A 6,695-nucleotide genomic window follows, 5' to 3' on the forward strand; every position below is an offset into this window, starting at 1 on the left:
ACTGTGTGTGTATGTGTGTGTGTGTGTGTGTGTGTGTGTGTGTGTGTGTGTGTGTGTTTTCTATGGCTTGAACTCAAGGCCTTATGTTCTCTTTCATTTTTTCACATGGCTGTTTTTTTCATTCATGGTTTGTTTTTCACTCATGACTGATACTCTGCCACTTGAGCCACACCATTAGTTACAACCTATTGATAGTTAATTGGAGTTAAGATTCTCAGACTTATCTGCCTGTGCTGACACTGAACGATGATCCTAAGACCCCAGCCTCCTGAGTAGATAGAATTCTAGATGTGAACCATTGCCTATCTTCCTGTACACGTTTGACAGATATTCAGGGTCTGAGTCAGGGCCCCAATATGGAAGAGTAGAAAGAACCTGAGATCTCAGAAGAGAACACCTGGGTAGATGAACCTGAATTTTTTTCCTGAATGCTGTGGAAGGCAGGATCAACACCTGGATAGATAAAAACAGCCCTCCTGCTTAGAGACCATGCAGAGTTCCTTTTGAAGTAGATGCTGTTTGTCCTCTTTAAGATCTGCCCATCCCCTGTTGCCATCCCATCTGCCCATTCCCTGTTGCCTCCAGAACAATAACTAGACAATCTTGGCATTGTTTAATCAGGGGAAATGGTGTTGTTTTGAAAGAAAATGGTTTGAAAGGAAATATTCCAGTGCCTGGCAAATAAGTACCACTAGGAAGAATAGGAGGAACATGGGACAAAGTGGATCTGGAAGGCATTGCGTAGAGCAAGGGAGAGGGAATATAGCTGGATAGTGGAGAATGTATCAGCTTTAAATAGATTTTATTAACATGGAAGGGCTATTAATAACTCAAAATTAGACATCCTAGTAACCTGGTCCTGAGATTGCTGGGATCATTTCTTTAAGCTTGGACCCGAGAATGACCTGCAGTAAAGTAGGTAGTTACGCAGAACTTCTTTAGCAAAGTGTTAAAGTCAGATGTCTCAGAAAAGAGAGGATGTATTATTGAGACAGAGGAGTGCACTGCCTGATCATGTTCCTTAAGAGGGTCTAAAGGAAATACTGCATTCAGAAAGGTTAAAAAAAAAAAGAACAAAACATTTTGGTGAGAGGACATGGGCTGGAGTTGCTAGGAGATGTTTGACTGGAACTGGGTTCTCTAGTATCCATAAAATCCATTCTGATTGACAGAGGCAAGATGGTGGCACTTACCATCTGGAGCAAGGGAATGTCATTATAGTAGGCTAGAGTGGCATTCAGGCTGACCTGACCCACAGAGGTTAGGGGCAATGTCTAATAGCCATTTGGACAAGAAAAATGGACAACCAACCAGGATATTACTTTCCTTGAATGATTCAGACCTGTGAAGGTCTGAATCACTTGCCTTGCTCTTGCTGGGTGATGATTGTTCTGCATAATTCAGCAGGCATGGAAGCATCAGGAATCATTTCAGTATATGCCTTGAGTTCCAGACAAATTCCACACTGTAACTAGTATGTAGTGAAGCATCTTGAAGTAACCAAAGTCAAAGGGAATTCACGTTGTATTTTGTTAGTTTTTTCTTAAGCATTCAAACTCCTTTTATTCACTTTCCCATGATAGTGTCTCATCTCAAGCATGCTCACCGTATGTCTGCTCCTTTCTGTTCCAAGGCTTCTTCAGTGCCCACCCAGCTGGAGATACAGGTGCAGCATGGGAGTGCAGGGAAGTTAATGCACCTCCCTTCGACATTCTTTAGGATAGCTCCACTGGCTTCTTCTGTCTTAGAAGGAAGAGCATTCTAATCATTCCTCAGAGAGTCTTGGCAGGATTTCCCTCCAGATCCCACAGCACTGACCATGTCAGTCCTATTGTTTCATTCCCCTTTCTGGTTTTGCCTTTATTGGTCTTTGACTTCCAATTAAATTACCTCTATCAAATTTTTTTCTGATGGCTGTATTTTGAGGAAGAACCCAGGGTCAGACATACACAGTTTTTATTTGTGTGTGCATATGTTTTGTCTATCCTAGGTGTGCCTACCTGATTACTTATCTTTTTTTTTCTGCCCATCCAACCATCCATCCATCCATCCAATTACAGATTAAAACAACAAGGCTTACAGTGGTAAAAATAATTGATTAGCACAGCTTTAGTAAGTAGTAGAGCTCGAGTTCTAAACTAAGTTCATCTGAACCAAAGCATGTTCTTTTCTTTCTTGATTATACCTTCTCACGTTGGAAGATGAAATCACTAGGCCTTGGTTAATTTTTCTTTCAAAGTGCTACCTGCCTGCACATACTGGTTGTCTATAGTTTACCAGTCTGTAAGTTGTGGCAGGCACATGCCCATTCCTTTGTTGGTCACTTCTTTTCTCTTCCCTGTGCTTCATTGTGAGAGCTGCCTTCTTTCCCCACCTATTTGGAACCTGTCTCTGTACTTTTGTTCCTCTTCTGAGTTCAGTCAGTTCTGGCTTCATTTCTTCCACTTTGTATGTTGGCTCATTTCTGTTCTTTGTTTTTATATATCTGCTTTATGATGCTTTCCCCCTCATACCTTAAGTAGTTGCTTTTAAATTCATTTTGGAGTGTTATCTTATTTTCCTTTTCTTGAGCTTTGTTGGTGTTTTGTTTGCTTGTTTGTATTTGAGGGGGAAATTTCATATGCTGTACTGCTTTGAAAACATTTTCTGATACACATTTTCTGTGTGTGTGGTCTGCTTTTTTTTTTTTTTTAATTAAATGTGCCAGTTCGTTCTCTATTCAGGAGAATAGCACCCTCCTCTGTGCGATTTCTTACATAGCTTCTGCCTGGAGAAGGGTGGCATGGTATGTCTTGTTTCTCTTCCTTTTCTGTGATCTCTTTGATTTTTCTTTCTCCCTTCAATGCCATTTTCCAAGGTACCCACTCTTCTCTCTGTCAAGGTTGCCCTGGAAGCTGTGCTTCACAAAGGATGACCCTCTTTCTTGCATGATACATTCAGGCTTTTGTTGTTGGACGCTTTCTGGGAATGATTGTGTTTTGCTCTATGTCATCTGGGCTCTTCCACCCATTTCCAATGTCTCATAACCCTCCCTTCTTGTCTTTCATACCTTAAGACTTGCTATGGGAAGCTCAGCTTTATTTGGTCAGCTTTTCTGTGACAGGTAGTTTGAAGGTTGCAGTATCCTTTCCTTCTGTAATATAGCTAAGGTGGGTCATGGTTTCATTTGTTTTCTTTACTGGATTAATGGTGTTGTTGGGCTTTTTTTTTTTTTTTTAAGATAAGCAGAGAGATTTAAAATTGGGTCATTTTCATTGTTCCTGAAGCCCAGGAGTTCTTTGTTCTTTCAAGGCTCATACTGCAATCTTCTCTGAAGTTTCACTGTTAGGAGGTATCTCCTAAACTGATAATTTACTTGAAACAATATAGACATCTGGGCACCCAGTGGCTCACACTTATCTGTAATCCCAGCTGCTCATGAAGCTGAGATCTAAAGATCTACTGGGGGGGCGGTACTTTTAAGGTGGCTCAGTGGAAGAGTGCTTGACTTGCATGCATGAGGTCCTGGGTTCGATTCCTCAGTACCACATAAGCAGAAAAGGCCAGAAGTGACACTGTGGCTCAAGTGGTAGAGCACTAGCCTTGAGCTGAAGAGCTGAGGGACAGTGCCCAGGCCCTGAGTTGAAGTACCAGGACTAGCACACAAAAAAACAAACAAACAAAAAGAATATAGACAGTTGATAAATATCACTTCCACCAACTGAATAATATAATTCTCTAGATAAATTGATTTTTGGGTTTAAAAGAAATACAAATGGAAAAACTTGTATGATGATCAAGTTTTATTATAGTACAAAAGTTTGAGGTAGTAAGATTACTATTCTCTCCTACCTGAATAGTTTATGTTAATTTCTTCCTTCCTCCCCTCTCTGTCTCTCCTTCCTCTCTTTTTGTTTCTTTGGCTGTACTGGGGTTTGAACTTGGGACTTCCCACTTGCTAGACAGGCACTCTACCCCTTGAGCCACATCTATATCCCTTTGTGCTCTGGTCTCACATTTTGCACAGTCTGAGCTGGGCTGATATTCTCCTGTTTGTGCTTCTTGCTGTAGCTAAGATGACAGGAACACCACCATGCTCAGATTGTTTTGTTAAGATAAGGATCCTATAAACTTTTTTGCCTGGGCTAACCTGGAACTAACAGTCCTCCTGATCCCAGCCTCCTGTGTTGTTAGCATGCCAGATAGATACCACTGCACCCAGCTATTGGTTGAGATGGGGTCTGGAGAATGTTTTGTCCTGGCTAGCCTAAAAGCATGATCTTCTGGATCTCTGCCTCACAAGTAGTTAGGATTGTAGGCATGAGCCACGAGCATCTGGCTGTCATGTTAACTTTTAAAGATTCAAGTGTTCTTTACAAGTAGCTTTCCTTTTCTCTAATATTGTTAAATAGTAAAAACTTGGGAACATGAAATAATTCTTTCTCCCTTTATTTTCTTCCTCCCTCTCTTCCTCCTTTCCCTTCTTCCCTCTCTCCCTCCCTCCCTTTCTTCTTCCCTCCCTTCCTCCTTTCTCTCCCTCCATCTCTTTCTTCCTTTCTTAAACATTATCAGGCTTCTAAAATTTTAATGATTTGATAGAAATGGTTTCCCAATTGAAATAGCATTTCTCTGAACACTGATAGGAGTAATATATATAGGAGTAATATATTTTTGCCCATTTGATGTGTGTGTGTGTGTGTGTTATTGACTTCATATTTGCTGGGAAGGTGGGCTCTGATGTGAAATTGTCTTTCATATCATTTATCTTTCATTTAAAAAGCGGATTTTCTGTTGAATTGTCTGAGTTGTTTCTTACATTGTGCAGTATAGCCTTGTTTTGAACTTACCTGTCTTGTTATATGTAGGTGCATGTTATTCCTTACTGTGATTTTATACTTTTACATGTATGAAGACTACAGTTTGTTTCTGTCAACAGACATCTGAGGTTTTTTTTTCCTATTAAAAGCAACCCTGATGCGAATATTTCTCGTTATATTTACTCTGCTACACATGTTAAACTTAAATGCTGAAGTGGTCCTGGGTATAAATGTCTTCAAGTGTACTTTGATAGTACTTATATATTTAAAATTTATGCTACTTAATAGCCATGTGTAAGTAATCTGATTCTTCATTTTGATCAACACTTAATTGTCAGAATAAAAAGAAATCTTTGCCAATCTGGTAAGTGTGAATTTTATTGTGATTTCATGATTTTTATAATTACATTTCCATGATTACTAATAAGGTTGAACATTTTTCATGTTTATTTGCTTTTTAGATTTCTTTTCCCATTTTGAGACAGGGAATTGGCAGGCTCACTATGTATCCCCATCTGGCCACAAACTTCTGATATTACTACTTCTGTCTCCCCAGTGCTGGGGTTACAAGTGTGAGCTTAGATTTCTTTTGCGAAGTACTTTTTTGTGTCTTTTGCCTATACTTCTACTTTATCATTTATCTTCATCTAAGTGTTCATATAAATTCTGATGGCAATCCATTGTCAACTCAGAAGCCCTTATTTTTCTTGAAACTGCTTTTTATTTTCTCAGTTGTGCTCGCTCTTTCTTTCCCTCCTTCCCTCCCTCCTTCCCTTTCTCCCTCCCTTCCTCTTTCTTCCTTTCTCTCTCTCTCTCTCTCTCTCTCTCACACACACACACACACACACTTTCTCTCTTTCTTCCTTGTTTTTTTGTTTTTGTGCCAGACCTGGGGCTTGAACTTGGCCTGAGGTATTGTTTTTGTTTTTTTTGTTTTTTGTCAGTTATGGGGCTTGAACTCAGGGCCTGGATGCTGTCCCTGATCTCTTTTGCTCAAGGCTAGTGCTCTACCACTTTGAGTCACGGTACCATTTCTGGCTTTCTGGTGGTTAATTGGAGATAAGAGTCTGATGGACTTTCCTGCCTGGCCTGGCTTTGAACCACGATTCTCAGATCTCAGCCTCTTGAGTAGCTAGGATCACAGACATGAGCTATGGTGCCTTGCACGTGTGCTTTTTCTTTAGTATGAATGGACATTTTTGTTAAATTCACAGAGTTCTTCAGAATCTATCACAGCCAGCCACTTGGAGATCCCCATGTGAGTTATTGCAGTATACTCCATTTTGACTGTAGTGCATCCTGTTTGGTGCATTACAGTTTTTTTTATTGGATACATTTAGTTTAGTATATATGTGTGAGGGAGGAACTGTTGCTCCATCCTTGTTTCCCAGCAGTTACCTACTTATCACAGCAGTGTGTGCTTTTGGCTGAAAAGAAGAGAAAATGCAATCATATTGTGGCTTAAATAAATAGGATTTTAAAAAGGAACCCAGATAACAGGGAATTAGAGTCATGCAGCCTATGCCTCTAAGAATATAGATCTTTTTTTTTTCTGTCAGCCTCAGTGCATTTTGATTTTGTCAAGTGCGTTGGCCATTCACATTAAGATGGAATATGGGAGGAGAGGAAAACACTTGATATTCATGGATTATAGCCTTTGTATTTAGGATTTGAAATGTTCAGCAAACTTTTCTGTATATTTAGTTTTTGGTCATATGGTAGTATATGGCCCTTCTTAAAACAGAGAATTGAGCTTTCTAACTTCTCTAGACAAGAATATGGTTGAAAATGTGACCTAGCCCATATAGTCTGCCTTGAAGAGTACTTAGTAAATACTGTTTGATTTAAAAAGTTCAATCAAAATCATCAACACAGAAACTTAGTTAAATAACACCACAG

The sequence above is a fragment of the Dipodomys ordii genome, unplaced genomic scaffold, assembly GCF_000151885.1.
Source record: "Dipodomys ordii isolate 6190 unplaced genomic scaffold, Dord_2.0 Scaffold2, whole genome shotgun sequence".
In the NCBI taxonomy this organism is placed as follows: Eukaryota; Metazoa; Chordata; class Mammalia; order Rodentia; family Heteromyidae; genus Dipodomys; species Dipodomys ordii.